The following is a 15639-nucleotide window of genomic DNA, read 5'->3' on the forward strand; positions in this document are numbered from 1 at the left end:
TATTTGACCGTGGAGTTTACAGACCCTGGGATCCCTGTGCGCTCTGGCCTTATTCTAATTCTATAGCGGTAATTACCCTTCGTTTCTTTAAGTGCAATAGATTTATTGCCTTAGAGACTATGCACAGTTTGATTGAATTATTCATTTTTTTTCTTTGGTGTAGACTGCATCTGGGGACTGATGTGACGTGTAGATTTTTTTTTTCAGGAACAAAGGGAATGTGGAAATGAAAGAGAGAGGGAGAGAGAGGCTGGCAGATGTGATGAGATGCGGTGAAGGTGTATCCAGCTTGGCACTCCCACTCCTCTCTTCTCCTCTCATTGCAGCCCTGGGTGACTCTCAGGCTAACACAAACAGCTTTTCTTCCGCAGCCTGCCCTCTGTCACTGTAAGTACAACAGCCTTCTCTTATCAGCATGCAAATTCCAGCCACTCACTACCTTAGCCTGGTGTTTGCACTTTAGATTTACAGAGGGGACCTTTAAAATGAACTTTCCGAGACAGGAAGGGGTTTTCATGTCGAACTTGCTTTTATTTTCTTTGTAAAAGTTTATGTGGTTTTTCCAGTTCTCTCTCCCCCCCCTCCCTTTTTTTTTTTTTTTTTTTTTGAACGGGGGGGGGTGGAGTGGGGAGATTGTTGCTGCGGCTTTTTCCTTCACTGTCAAGATGATGCACAGTTTAAAATTAAATTAAAATCTCCTTGATCCTCTTTCTGCCAAGACAATACATTTTGTTGGCAGATGACGCTGTAAGGAATTCAGAGTTTTTGTTTTCAGTCAGATCTTTAGCTTTGAGTTACAAAATACAAACATCCCCTAAATTTGGAGGAGATCGCCAGAGGTTCTTGTTCTAGGGGAACTCGTATCAGCTGATGGCTTTGCTTTTGAAGGAACGTGCAGTAATATGCTTCTGTCTAGTCTAACAAAACTTTCTCCCAATCGGATGATCAGGCTTTAACTTCCTTTCCTTTAGCTTTCTTTCAGATGCTCTTGATTATTTTGCAAAAGTTTCTCTGAACATCTTTAGCAAGCCTATAAAAAGCCTTCATTGTCGGAGAGTGTCCGCAGAGGGAATTTATAAAGATGCCTCTTAATTGTCCGGCATTAACTGGGGAGGGAGGGGAGTTTAGAAGTGGGTGAATGACTTTTAAAGTGGCATTTCTTACCCTTTGAATCAAAAACTTCTGAGACCCTCCTGCCAACTCTACAAGAGTTGCAGGTTTGCTCCTCATGTTAAAGATGCGGTACGTACAACTTAGCACACAGACAGGTTGCTTTGCTTGTTGAATATTGCTTTACTTTAACGTGTTTAATGAGACAGACGGCGCAAAATGCAATGACAGCTGTGAGCAGGTAAGTGTCCCGACGTGATCTGAGCGCCTCCGATCCCTTCCCTCTGCAGGGACCTCCAGCAGGTCAGCATCCTTCCTCAACATCTGCCTGCGCTGCCTGGATTTAGCCTTAATGAAGCCAAAGCAAGGGAAGTAATTTCAAACGCGGTTTCTAAACGTGGGGTAACACTAAAAGTAAAAGCGTTTTCTTGTTTCTCGGCACCTGTATACGGATCTACACGGCGGGTGTTCACTTATGCAAACAAAGAGGGAACCGCAATTATCCCCGTGCAGCGCTCACACACACACACGCACATTTGCATACAATGCCCAAGGAATCCTCTTTTCCTGGTGCCGAGAAGTTGTCGCTCTCCGGCACTGTGAGTTACATCTGTAACTTAATTGATCACACAGGGGAAGCAACAAGCTGGAGAGCGTTGCTTGCGCTCCGCCTGGGAGCGTGGCCGCATCCCTGCGGTGTCCTGCCCCAGCCCAGTGTCATTCCTTGCACTGGATTTTCGGGAGTGCAGTGGGATGCTGCCCCGATTTGGAGCTAGGTGGGCGGTTAGATTTATATGATGCCTTAATCATCTCTTGTCCCATTCCCGCTTCGTGTTTAATAAGGAGAACGCTACATTAGAGGCATTTGAGGAGTAGTTGATTTTCCCCCCCCTTTCTGTCTGTTTCTTGAAAGAAAAGAACTTCCACTGACAAATTGCTGGAGTTGCAAACTGAGGCAGGATAGTTCTTCCTTCTGTTCTGATTTACATCTCTTTTCTTACAGACCTTTTTTTTTTTTTTTTTTTTTTTTCGCTCCAAAGCTACTAGTTATGCAAGAAGTCAAGGTGTTTCTTTTACTTGAAGCAGGTTTAAATGTGTTACAAGCAAAGCGTTAGTGACCAATTATGGAAATTCTTATAATTAAAGATTAAAAAGGACATAGCAATATCTGTAAAGACAGCTATTTACTGCTGTTAAATCCATACACCACATAACTGTAGCAAGGTGCATATTTTGAATTACCCAAACGCAGGTGAATACAAACTCAGTATTTACAGTCATACAATTTCCCCCGTCTCTGAATGTCATTTTTTTAGTTTCTTTTATTAAAATTGAAAGAATGAAAGGAAATGAGTTACTATGTCCTCATCCAGTTAATTTGATGATAAAGCTTTACTAGATAGTTGTAAAGGTCTATTTCAAGGTGTTTGCTACTTGCTGAATAGCACTTGGTTATTCCTTTTATTATAGTGTAATTCCCAAAAATACTGTATAAAATAGGTCCATTATTCCAAGAGGTTCTGACTTACAACTCATTTTCCCTGGACTCTACTCGAGAGGGACGATAGCACCTCGGATAGCAAAGGCAGAGGATGCAACGTGCACGACTCCAGTAGTGTGTTGAGTTTTACACCTTGTTAACAAAATTAAATAGAGGCAGGTCAGCTCTGTCCTGTGCCATCCCGTTAATGCTCAATTTTAATCACGTCCTTATGAAGCAAGGTTCATTCACAGTGGGGCTGAGTGTGCTTCTGGGTCTAACATAGTCCACAAATTTCTACTCGAGAGAGGAGGAAAGCGAAATCAGGATTTCTCTTAGTCTTTTTGGCCTCTATAAGTTATGAAGCTATTTTAAAATTTAAAAGTTTGTCTGTTACTAACTGTTCCAGGCGCCTTCTGGAAAACGGGGAGAAAGTGCCAAAAATACAGAGATGAATCAACAACTTCTCTCTCTCTCATTTTGTGGGCTTGAGGTTGCTTTCCGCACTCCCATCTTAACAACAGTTTAGCCTAGGTGTGAATAATATCAAAAGAGGGAGATGTTAGCTCTGCAGCGCTGTTTGCCCACCTGATCTGCGGGCCCCTGACAGTTTGAAAGACTCTTTCATGTTTACCTTTGGAATGCAAAAATACAGCAGATAGACTTTCTTGGGTTTGCAGTACTCTGCCACTGGTTGATTTTCTCCTCAGCTCCTTACAGTTTTCCCTTCTTTTTCCCAGATCAGCCCCCCCCCTCCCCAATTAGCACTTCCAAAGGAGCGTGAGTTCCTAAATTGGTATTCAAGCTGATATTCCAGTCCCTATCTGTTGCCTTTTGGTAGGCAGAGAGAGGGATATTTATATAGTGCCGCTGCTAAAATTTCTCATCGTCGCCACGAGAATCCCAACTTCAGCTCGAGTCCGTCCTAAATCAGTTTTTCCTCTCCGGCCATACCTGTCTTTCCCTTTTCGCTGTACTCACGTTTTACCTTTCTGCTGAATGCATCACTAAATAGTTTGTGCACTTTGAGTGCCTTCTGCCTCCTCTCCCACGGGTTCCTGTAGCTGGACTCCCATCTCTAGAGCAATTTATACTTTCCATTTCATCTGTTTTTTTTTCCCCCGGGCCGGGCTGCGGGATCGGGCTCTTCAGAGTCCCATTTATCAGCTGTCAGTAAGCGCTTGCTGAGTGCTTCCCTCTCGTCCCCGCTCCCTCCACACCCCGCCAGCCCTTCCCTCCTCCTGCACATCGTCTTTCTCCAGCTTTTTTTTTTTTTTTTTAATTTTTTTTTTTTTTATTGTACCCATGAGCGGGGAGCCCGGCAGGACTCTTCTCGCGTGTGCCTCCCCACGCACCCGGTGCGGTGCGGGGGAGGGAGGGAGGAGGGCGGGCCGGGCCCGTGTCACACCGCCGCCCCCCCCCCCCCGCGCCGCCCCGGCCCCGCGAACCGGCTCCCCTGGGACCCCCCCGCTCCCCCTCCTCCTTTTCCGGCCCCCGCCCCGCCCTCGCACCCCCTCCCCGGTAACTTTCTAGTACCTTTCCTCACCACTCCGGGCAATCAGTGGTCATTAGCGAGAGCAGAGCGGTGTAGGGTTTCATGTGTCTAATGGCCCTGTGAGTGGTGATAGCTGCGCGGGGATGCGGCTGGCAGCCCGCGCCGATTTCACTTTCTGTTTTGTGCTCACTTTCTCCGCAGTTGTTGCTCTCCCCGCTCGCTCCCAGCCTCTCTCTCTCTCCCTTCCCCTCTCCCTCCTCTCTCTCCCTGTGTTGTCTCATCTTGCCTGTGCTGTCTGGGCGGGGGAGCCCTGCCTCCTTTTGCCTTCCTCAGATCAATGCCCTGGCCACTCACTTTCTGATGTTGCACGACGGGAAATGCTTTGAATACTTACGACATGGCCGCTCACATTGATTGCCAAGATTGACAGCAGTAACCATCGCCTTCACTTGTTTCAGGAGGAAAAAAAAAAAAATGAACCTGATTGTAACCAAATCTCCAGGCAACCCATCCGCAAACTTCTAACGATCGGGATCCTGCACATCCATGGCCCGGAGAAACACCAGCAGACTCTAGTTCATTTATTTTATTTTATTTTACCGAATTACTACCCATTTATTCCTCTTCCCTCTCTCCCTCCCCCCTTCACCTTCCTTTTTTTTTTTTTTTTTTTTTTTAATGAAAATTACCGAAGCGCGTTGCAAAAAAAAAAAAAAGGAGGCTCTCCCAGTGCTTTGTGCCACACTGGATCCCGAGGAGGTAACCAGGAAAACCAGCCCTATTGTGTTGTATACCTGTTGTTTGCTGTGGTGTGTAGTGCTGCGTGGCTTGGTGGCGGTGGCGGTGGTTTAATGGGTTTTCGCTGGATTTATGTCGCTTTGCAGGAGAGAATCCGGTTCCCCCTGCGCTGTCTTTAATGGGTTATTAGTTGCAATTGAGTGAAGCAGCAGCGTCCGGAGATAGATCTGTTGTTTAGCTTTTAGCATTGCTGAATTCACCCCTTCCCCCCGCCTCCCCCTGCACGATTATTTACTTTTATATCACGAGGGTGTTGTGGGGTTTTTTTACTTTTTTTTTTCCCTTTAGGGAAAAGTAGTTATAGTCTCGTCCCCGTGCGTGTTTCCGGGGCTGTTTGAATCCCGAGGTTTCCGAGACGTTAAGGGACCCCAGTACCTTGAAATCACAACACTTTCTCATCCTTCCCGAGTAGAGTTTATTTTAAAATGTAGTGACAGATCAGCGTTGTATTTTAAGATCACCCACGGCAGGCGAACACATGGTGCGGGAAGATATTGTACGTAAGGAACTAACACGAGAGGGAGAAAGAGAGAAAGAAAGGAAAAATAAAATCCGAAATAAATCTTCGAGAGCGGAGCGCTTGCTGTCATTGCTCCGAAGCGCTCGCGTGGGTTCCTCCTGGCGGGTAACCGCAAAAGACGCGGGATGGAGAAAGGCGAAGGGACTTTAGTGGTGCTTGTAGGTTCTCCGCTAAGTTTGAGGTGGGTGAGTGCTTTGAAGTTGGCCAGGGACGAGTGCGGGGAGGCACACAAAGCTGCGGGAGCGGCGGCGGCAATGCCGGGATCGGCCACGGCGCGGCGCTGTCCCGAGGAGCCGCCGGGCTGCGCCGCCGCCTTATCTCTCCCAGCAGAGCCTTCGGATAAAGTTATACGGAAAACTTTAAAATTGATATCGCACCCTAATTTGTGATACACGAGGAGGGGGGAATAGAGCAGTCCATCATCAGAGAGCTCTGTTTACACCTGGGGAAGGGGAGATGCGTGCCGCTTTGTGGCAACAGTCGACTTGGGATTTCTTGCTGCCTTAGCTCTTTGCCGGAGGTCATGCAAATCGACCTTAAAAGAATGCATAAGCCATAAATTAAAATAAACCCTTAGCCAGGGGCTGATCCATAAGTAGACAATACCTAACCTGGACAAAACGGCTTCCTTTGCGAGCTGAAAAAAAGAATAGTGCCTAAACTAAATGCAAAGTAAGTTTTCAGGAAGTATTTCACTTAACTATTATTACTGTTATTCTTCTTTTAAAATAAAATAGTGGCAGTTGCAACAAGCCAGCGCAGCTGTTTACAGGCGGTGCTGCAGGATACGAGTGAGGCAAGGTGTGTCTGGTGAAGAGCTTGTTCTTTTCCTGGGTTTCACTACCTTCGAAGCTGTTTATTTTTTTGATTGGGGATAAAAAACCTCTTTAACCGTATAAGCAATTTGATGTTTTATCTCGGATAATGCTGAAGAGTTTATGACCAAATCTGGGTTGCCTGCAACTGTCACATGCGTGCACACAAGCTGTGTCTGTATATAATAGTCTCGGGGCTTGTTTTTTTTCCCGCAGTTTTTGACAATTGTTCCATTCATGATCCTGAAAGGAATCATCAGTGGGAGCTAATGAGTGTGCCTCTGCGGCTTGCCCTGCTCCGGGGAGGAGCGGGCACCGGCGCTGCCCGCTCGTGTAATGCATGTACGCGTGTACCGGCGGCGGGGTCGCGGCTGGGTGTAGATACGTGAGAGGGTGAGGAGATAGGCGGGATGTGAGCAGGTACTTCCACGCGTGCATTGCCAGCTGAGCTGCCAGAGCGTGTCCCCGAGCCGGGGAGCCCCCGAGCAGCGAGCCCGCGGGGCTGCGAGCCCGGGCAGGGCCCGGAGGTCACTCACAGCCACCCCTCCTGTCCAGCTGAGCGCTGTCTCTGCTTCCTGCGGGCCGTCTCACCGTGGGGTTTGCTGCGGTTTTGTTGTTTTGAAAGGACGGGAAGGAGTGAAAGTGGCACCGTGAAAGGACAATTAGTGTTGTGTCTGAGTGGCGGGGGGGGGGGGGGGGGGGGGAGGAGGGCCCGCAGGGAAAGGCAGCCCAGTGGGAGCCTGGGGACTGCAGATTAGTGCTGTCCTAGGGGTGTTTCCCAAAAACATAGAGGGTGAAACTTTCTGTGATAAAGTAATATATCTTCGCCTGCTGTTTGTAGATAAGGTATATGTTTATTAAGCAAATTAAATAGCCTTCGGCACACGGGCGGCACTTTGTTTCTACTGCTTTCTTTTACCCTCATTTTAACATTTTTGCTATTTCTGTCTTCAGTGCTGATCCTGAGGACAGAAGAACAGTTCTATCCAGTCCTCAAACAGAGTTTGAAGTCCAAAAATTAACGAATTTCCCTTTCTGTATTCGTGTAATGGAGCAATTTTGAAACCTGTTTTGAGACTTCGACTTGACTTGACTTGTTTTATTGACGTGCTTGTGCCCACTCACTTAATTAAGCCATTATAATACCATAAAGTAAATAATAAGAATGAATGTGAGATATGTGCATGTAGCCTGCCATTACATACAAATATTTCCCTGGAAAAGACTCTTTAAAAAACTTTTTTCAGCACCCCATGATTCTTTGGCAAGATCTTATGGCAGGTTTTTGTTCTGAGCCAGGATATTTCGCGTGTTTCTGTGCTCACGATGTTACATGCACACTACTCTCAGAATATAAACACCAAGCGTACCTAGCAGCTCATTCTAGTAAAACTAAGAAATAATTATTTATAGTGAGTACATTTAAAAGAAAATAATGAGGTCATTTGGAGTATGCTGCAGTTTGAAGTAGCTCGACACCTGGCAGAAACTACATACGCGTTTTCTTCAGACTCTGCACTATCCATAACTTTTCCTTATAATACATTCTTGTGTTAAGTGAGAAAGGCTGTTTGTAAAACAATCCCCTGGCTGGTTCCAGTGTTGGGTGAAGCTGATCCTGTAATGGCATTTTGTTTTGAACAGTTGCTGTAGTTGAAGTTCCCTCATAAGGTAAGGTGGCACTGGGTCTGAAAGGAGGTCCAAATGCCACATTTATAATTAGACTGCCAATTCAGCACATTGTATCTATTGCTATACAGGGATATACTGCTGTGTCTGGTCTCTCAATAGACTGTATTCAGAATTAGCCAATTCAACTGCTTAAACTTTGGAGTCAAATTTAGAATAGGCAATGAGAGAAGGAAAGAAAGAAAACAATAATGCTTTCTTTTTTTCCTCAGCTAGCTATTAAAAGCCAAAGAATATACGGAAACCAACCCAGGCACTGCTCTTGGAAGCCCTGCACCGAGCGCAGCCTGGCCAGCCTCGCCTGCAAAACCATTTTGAAGCGCGCTTCTCCGGGGGGAGGGGAAGGTGAGCCCTGGGCATCGCTCCCAGTGCCGCTCTCCAGGCCGCTTCCCGGGCCGCCGCCGGGCGCCCGCAGCCGGGCCGGGGGGGTCGCGGGGCCCAGCGGGGGCGGCCCAGCCCTGCCCTGCCCCGGCCGGGTGCGCGTCCTGCCGCCGCCGCCCGGGGCGGCCGGGGAGCCCGGGCTGCAGCGCCCCGGCCCCGCGGGGATCGCCCGGGGGCGGGCTGGGTCCCCTCCTCGGGGCCGAAGCGCTCCCGCCCCCGCGGCGGGCGGGGGCAGCCGGAGCCCCGGGGGCAGGAGCGGCCGCCGCCGGGACCCCCCGCGCCCCCCCTCCCCCGGGGCCGCCGGGCCGCGGGCTCCGGCCGCTGGCGTCTGTCCTTCTTGTCCCCGCCTGACGGCTCCTGGCTCCTTCCCTCCTGTCACATTTTCTGTGCCGCTCGCTCCGGTTTCCCCGGCCTCCTCCCCGAGAACTTTAATTCATTCAGCGATGAGCGCGTAAGAGGCCCTTTGGTCGGCAGTCTCGCATCCTCTGCTAAACGCATTATTTTCTCCCTCCTTCTTGCGGCTCAGTGCTCCGTCTCGGTGCTCTGGGAGCATGAGCTGGGCTGCCTCAGCACTCACTCGGTTCCCTTCTCTGCTAGATCGCAGGGTGCAAGCCAGTGCCATGTGTATAACACAGCATAAAGGGAGCGAGACAGATGGCTCTCCCTGCACATTCCCAGTTCTCTGCTCAACTTATGTAACCGCTTCATTTTTTCCTTTTTACGTTTACACACCAGTGAAAGAAAGAAGAGAAATAAGAAGAGACCATCAGTTTCATTTGTAAGGCCACTAGTGTCTGACTTGTAGAAAATGATAACTGATGTCCAAAGTTAGTTGCCTTCACTTGTCAGTTTGATTTTGTTCACAAGTGGGAACTGCCAGTGCTTGTTCCCTCGCCAGTGGTTTTTAATATGTGGCCAACAACTGTTTGTGGTCACTTCCAGCTGAACTTCTTTTGCTCAACAGGCAAAAAAACCCCTTTCTCTTTGGACATGTTTTTTGCATCTTTGACCGTATTTTTATTCAAAAGTATCAACGTATCTCTGCAGTTCTTAGAGGTCTTGAAATATCTTCTGGTAATAAAGGCCAGAGCTTTGCATGATGATAGCAAATATAAATACATTTTTTTTTCTCAGTGGGCATTAGAAAGTTTCTTTAGTCACCTTTTATCTGCTAAACACTGTGATCACCTTGGGAGATACCACTTCAGGAAGCATATCCATTAATATTTTACACTTGGGTTGATTTCCCCCTTAGAAGTGTATAGATCACACTTAAAAGGCTTCCATCTATTTATTTATTTATTTATTTACTTCCCAGAACAAAAATTAGTTCGGAAAGAGAAGCCACGATGCACTTTTCTTTCCTCCCATTACAATGGGGTTCTATATATTTCTTTTTTCCATAGTGTCACTCTAGAGATCAGCAGGCTGGTTTGGCAAAGGCTGTGTGTAATGACTAAAGTTTTCAAAAGTTATGTAAATAGGGGTGTTTGTGTATATATGAGCTATGTCAACTGCAGTGATACAATGACATATTTTTAAAACATTTCAGTGAATACAATAAATCACAGAGCCAGAGCCTTGAAACACTTCTGCATGGTGTCAGAACCTGCAAAAGAAGTACTGCTGTATGACGTATTTGGTAATTCACATATAGATTATTCATCAAGTAGCAGCAAAACACAGAGGTGCATGTTTCAAGTTTGTGCTGTAGTAAGGTGATTTCTATTCTTTATTTTTATTTTTGTGTCTTTTTGTGTAAATTTTGTTTACACCATTTTCTATTTTTCCTCAGGTAGAACAGCAAGAATGAGAACTTTAGAGGACTTGTTACCAAAGCACAGAAACTGAGTTTTCTTTTGTTTTATATGAGCAATTCAGAATTTTTTAGGCACACAATTCTCCCACAGGATGTATCTGCACATGAGTCTTTGCAGACCATGACATTATATTATGAAAACAACCAAATACGATAAAATCCTATCATTAATAGGATTGTGTATTGAACTGGTGTGATGTCTGTATGAAATATGTGTCTATTTATTTAGAATTAGTTCCGTAAGAAGAGAGAGATCTGATATACATATTTGCTGGAAAGCAACCGATTTCTACAGTGATAAAACTGGATAATTGCATGTTCCTAAAGCCTTTTCAGCACAGAAGTAGGTGTTCTTTTAAAACATTATTCTGTGACAACAACAAATATTTGTGACATCATTGTAAGAGATTTCCTGCCAATTTTTAGTTTACTGTCTTTCAGAAAGTCTAGAGTTCTTTGGCACTCATGAAACTGCTAGAGATACCCATCGTATATTCAAGTATTCAGTGAAGTTTTAAATAATTCTCTTTCAATTAGTACAACAGGAACCTGAAAAATGGATTTTCTCTTAAAGAAACAAGAATCAGTACATAGACATTTCTCTCCTGCTTTTGTATATTTTAAAATACTCATATCAGTTTTATGTTTACTGTTTTGTCTTCTTAAATTAAGAAGAAAAAAAAAGTGTCCCAAGTTTGAAAATCATTGTTTAGAAATGAGTTCAATCAAATATATCTTGAACCTTGTGAATTGGAAAGAGTAATATAAAAGTAGGTATATTGTTAAACTAGGTTAATCAGAGTAATTCATTTATGGTGGAGAATGAATCAGTTGATGTTTTTTTGAAGTCAAAACATTCCATCAAGTTAATGTGTTTAAGGGTATCATATCAGGGACAGACAGGTACTAGCAGTGATAAAAACCAGATAACCTGCAACAAAATGATTTACAGATGGGTCATTATAGTCTATAGAGAGGTTACACAGATCATATTCTTTAAAAAAAGAGAATGTAATGCTATAGAGCTAGGAGAATTATCTAAATAGGTCTGAATATTTAATGTTTTTTTCTGAGTGACTGGTAGAATTTGTCAAAGCAAAATTTTTTAGCCTTCTTACGGGCAGCATATTAATGAAAGATATGGGAAAGTAATGGATTTGTATTTTAAGTATTTTTATGTTTAATTTACCTGTTTGCTGAAGTAAAGCTTGGGAAATGTTTTGCTTCTTCCTGTGAGAACTTTGTAGTGGATACCTTTAAAATATGCACAAGAATGTTACATCCAAATTTAAAAAAAAAGGTGGAAAGTTTGATATTAGCAATTTATTAGATTTCAGAACCTATTTCATACAGCAAGTGGCTGAGCTGTGTCTTTTCTATCGGTGGTGAGACAGGATGTCATTTAAATATTTTTTCTTTCTTCTTGAGCTAGACAGAAAGGTGTAGTCAATTGTTTCTCCAGTCGCTGTTAGACTGACATGAGGCAACAGGAAACTCTAAAACCTCAGAGGTGCAGTATTGATTTGATTCCTAACTGCAAATCCTTCATATCATTGCTCCAAATATCTAACTTTACACCAATATTACCCATTCTTTTTATAGTGACACCATGCTTAGTAAAAAACTTCTAAGCACTGAGGTCAGGTGTTGAGATTGGATTCTAGTTTATTTTTTATGAATCAGATAAAGATTTCTGTGCATGAGACCGTATGTGAAGATGAGAGAACAAGAACATTTCCATATCAAAGGCAATATATCTGAGGCTGCATAGTAATTAAAATGCAGTGGTTTGGACTCTGTGCACTAGCACTTACGCAGAGCGTTGTTGGGACCTTGTGCAGCATGCAGGCGGTTGTCTCTTGCATACTTCTAGAAATATACTTATAATTTTGTACAAACATTTATGCCAGTCCACACTTTTCTGTGGATAATTTGTATTTCATCCAAACCATTCAAAGTAGAAGTTATTTTTTGAGCAACCCCCTCATTATGGCTTTTGTGCATCAACTATTTTTATTCTGGTTGTTTGTATTTCCTCTTACCAGAATGATGGCTTGTTTATAGTCGTATTTTTTTGTGTATTTCTCTAAGACCCCTTCCATATACCACTGAAATTTTACGACTTGCATAAAATATCTTGTATTAGAAAGAAAAATGCTAATATCTTTTTAGATTTATTGAAGATTGTGTGATTTCTTACATACCATACTTTATGGCAAATTAAACGCATGTGCTGGAACATAATATTTTTAATGAAACAATATGTGTTTACTAACTTCAAATAACTGTTACACAACATAAGGAGAATTAATATATTACTCCAAGGACCTGACATTGTGGGAAAATTGACATAAAATACTGCGGGGTGCTCCCTATCTGGAAACTCTGTTCTGGAATAAATGTGACTTTTAATTCCTGAGTGGATCACCCTGGTGAGGAGCTATTCCACAAGGGCTGCTGTTGAATTGTTTACTTCATAAACTGCGTTGGTCAGTGTCCCAGTGCGGAGGAGGCAGCGAGTGCTGCAAGTTTCCTCATTACTCACAGATACTCGTTCTACAGAGGCTCTATCCATTAATGCTCCAGAGCTATCGAGGTGAAGCTTTTAGGAAGTCTTTGTGTTTAAACAGATGCTTGCACTGTGAAAGTATTGCCATCTTGCAATCTTGCTTCGTTTTGTCCAGTTTTAGATGATGATTGATGTACTTATCTGTGGGTACTTTGAGCTGGAATACCACCCTTCCAGAGGCTGTTCTGCGTGCTTTTCACATCTGCATTATTTCTGTGGATGGGCTTGTTCCACTGAGCTCCTGACCATTTGTGGTTAGTAAAAACCCGTGGTATTTTTGCACAAGTGGGGGGGTTAACCTCAGTGTCATGGCCTAATTCCAGCTGAGATAGGATGTAGTTGCCCGTCTACATTCTTCTTATAGTTTTAGCTGGCTCAGTTAATCCTCACTTCCTTTCCTCAGTGCGGTAGAGTTGTGTGCTAAGGACACTCACAGCATTCTACCTCAGAAGGACCGAATTCACCTGTTGAAGTTAATAGGTGAAACTAGATAATGACTCAGATTTTGGGAGCTTTCTGGATAATAGGGGTGCTCTATGTGTGACTGGTTTATTGTTATTAGAATGAATGTTTTGAAGGATTTGATATGTATGGTATTTTAATGTTGAACTATTTCAGAGGAGTATTTTGATATAATGTGGTATTTGACAGATTCGCAGCTGGTATAAGCAAGTGTAACTCTGTTTACCTAAGTGGAAGGGTGCCTTTTTACTCCAGCCACAAGCACATTCCTTAGGCCATGATGCAGGTCCTTCTGGGTGCAATGGAAAGACCTTCTGGTGCAATTTCTGACTGTGGGGGGAGGGGGGTTGCATGTCAAGGCCCTGTTTGCATTGCATTTGCTGTAGAGAGTAATTTGGTGTCAGTTAGGGTGGAATCATGTTTGCCTACATGGTGTTTCTTATGGCTTTAGGATGACATCAACGGAAACTCGTCTCATAAATTGTGCGTTAAATCAACTGTCTCTCCATATCTAATCTTCCAGCAGGTCTTCTAGTACAGTATATGCAACATGTGGGGATTCTGACTGCTGGCTTCCTGTAATGGTGGGGACTGTGGCTGTGTGTTTTCCTTTTTTAATCACATCTGATCTGCCAAGGGCACATTATCTTCTTGCAGGTCCTTTCATATCTTTCTTCTGCTGAGGGGTTCATGTAGGCCATTGAAGTGAAAATGTACTTCATTCAACCTTTAGTGCAAATATATGTAGATGTGCACGTGAAAATTTTTTTATGTACCCAAGTAGACGTGTTTCAACATATTTTTAGTAGTAATTTTGTTATGGTAGTTCCTACAATTGAAATTTAGTATTCACCTCTGGTTTACATGCATGCATTCTTAGATTCTGCTGTCTACATCTATTCGCGTTGCTTGCCCAAAAGGTCAAGGATGAATTCTAGGAAAACCCTTTCATGCTTTCTGTGTGCTCTAGTTCCCATTATGCTACCCATTCTTTCCACAAAGAAATTATGGTACCCATGGTATTTCCCCTTGGGAGTAACAATGGAATCTTAAATATTTCAAAACAAGTTAGATATGATCAGCTTTTCATCTTGATTTCATGAACTAGAAGGTGGTTGGCTGGTTTTGGGATGGGATGATGGCTACAAAGACTGTGAGGAGTCAGTTTAGAGAAGCATAGTGAGATGGAAAAACCAGAAAGAAACAGAAGAGATAAGAAAGAAGGGTATTGCCAGCTAATGGAGTAAGGCAAAGCATATTCTCATTTCTACTGAGCAATAGTGCAGCAGATCTATTGCACTCTTCTAAGTGGTGTTATTTAGGTATTTTGATCACTTTTAGAATACCCCAAGTTACAAATCTCTCAGCATACCAGTCAGAGAAAAAAAGAAATGTTTTTGTGCTAGGAGATCTGCCTAGATTTAAATTATTGATGGGACAACCACTTTGCTGGCTGAAGGTGGAAGAATGTGCTAATATTTGCCATTCTGGCATCTGGCTACTTTGGACTTGGAGAGTTGATATTATTAGCCTTTCTGCTTCAGAGCTACAGGTAGATAAGTCACAGGCTCCCTTTATTCTTCAAGAATGACCTACACAGGTTGGGGTTAGTTTATGTGTTATCCTGCCTTCAGTTTCTGCACCATAGGCATGATGCTCCTGGAGGATGACAAATTTCAGGTAGCCCACAGTAGGCAAAAGAATCCCCCTGACTTTTCATCATTTGCTGCCTCTATATATGAACTCAGTCGTAGCGGGGTCGGCTCAGGTGTGTCTCTGTGCTCACCCACAACACTTAACCTAGACTTCAAGGGCCATGTCTACTGCATATTCAAGCAGTTTAGTAGGCACTTGTTCCCTGTTTTGCAGACCTTCCCTCAGCTCTTGGTGAAGGCCAAAATGCTTTTCTTTCCTTGTTGGTCTACACAGTCTTTCCTTGTGATTCCTTTTTTATTTCAGTTGGTGAAAATTCTCATTGTTTTTAACTTCTCCATCACCTCTAAACAAGAAAGATTCAATCTGTAATATTTAAGAATGTAACAAAAACTCTAACTAGCAGTGATAATGGAGCTACTGTGGTGTGTATGTGCAACTATGCTGCCATGTGTTTCGCTGGATGAATGGGTGTGCCCACTAACAGTTGATTTGAAAACACTGTTGCACAACTCTCTGTGATGGAATGGGATCAAATTACAGACACAAAATCATCTTGATGGTGTAAAGGTGAAAGACTTTGAATGCTGTCTGTGGGTGTTATATAGTCTTTTCAGGGAAAGAGAAAGCATGGATAGGAGAGTTAAAAGGTACCTGAAGAGTAATTACTGAGAATTAGCTAGAGTTTCTAATTTATGAAGTCCTCCCTTGGACAGGTTGAATTCAATTTTCCACAACATGAGTATAACATAAACAAAACCAAAACGAGCAGGAGGAAACTGTTTTGCTGAATTGTTTGTATGGATGATTTCTAATAGAAGTGCAAACTTTAAGGCATAAGCTGCTAC

This window comes from Pipra filicauda, unplaced genomic scaffold, assembly GCF_003945595.2.
Source record: "Pipra filicauda isolate LSUMZ 115617 unplaced genomic scaffold, ASM394559v2 scaffold26_size5592650_pilon, whole genome shotgun sequence".
Lineage (NCBI taxonomy): Eukaryota > Metazoa > Chordata > Aves > Passeriformes > Pipridae > Pipra > Pipra filicauda.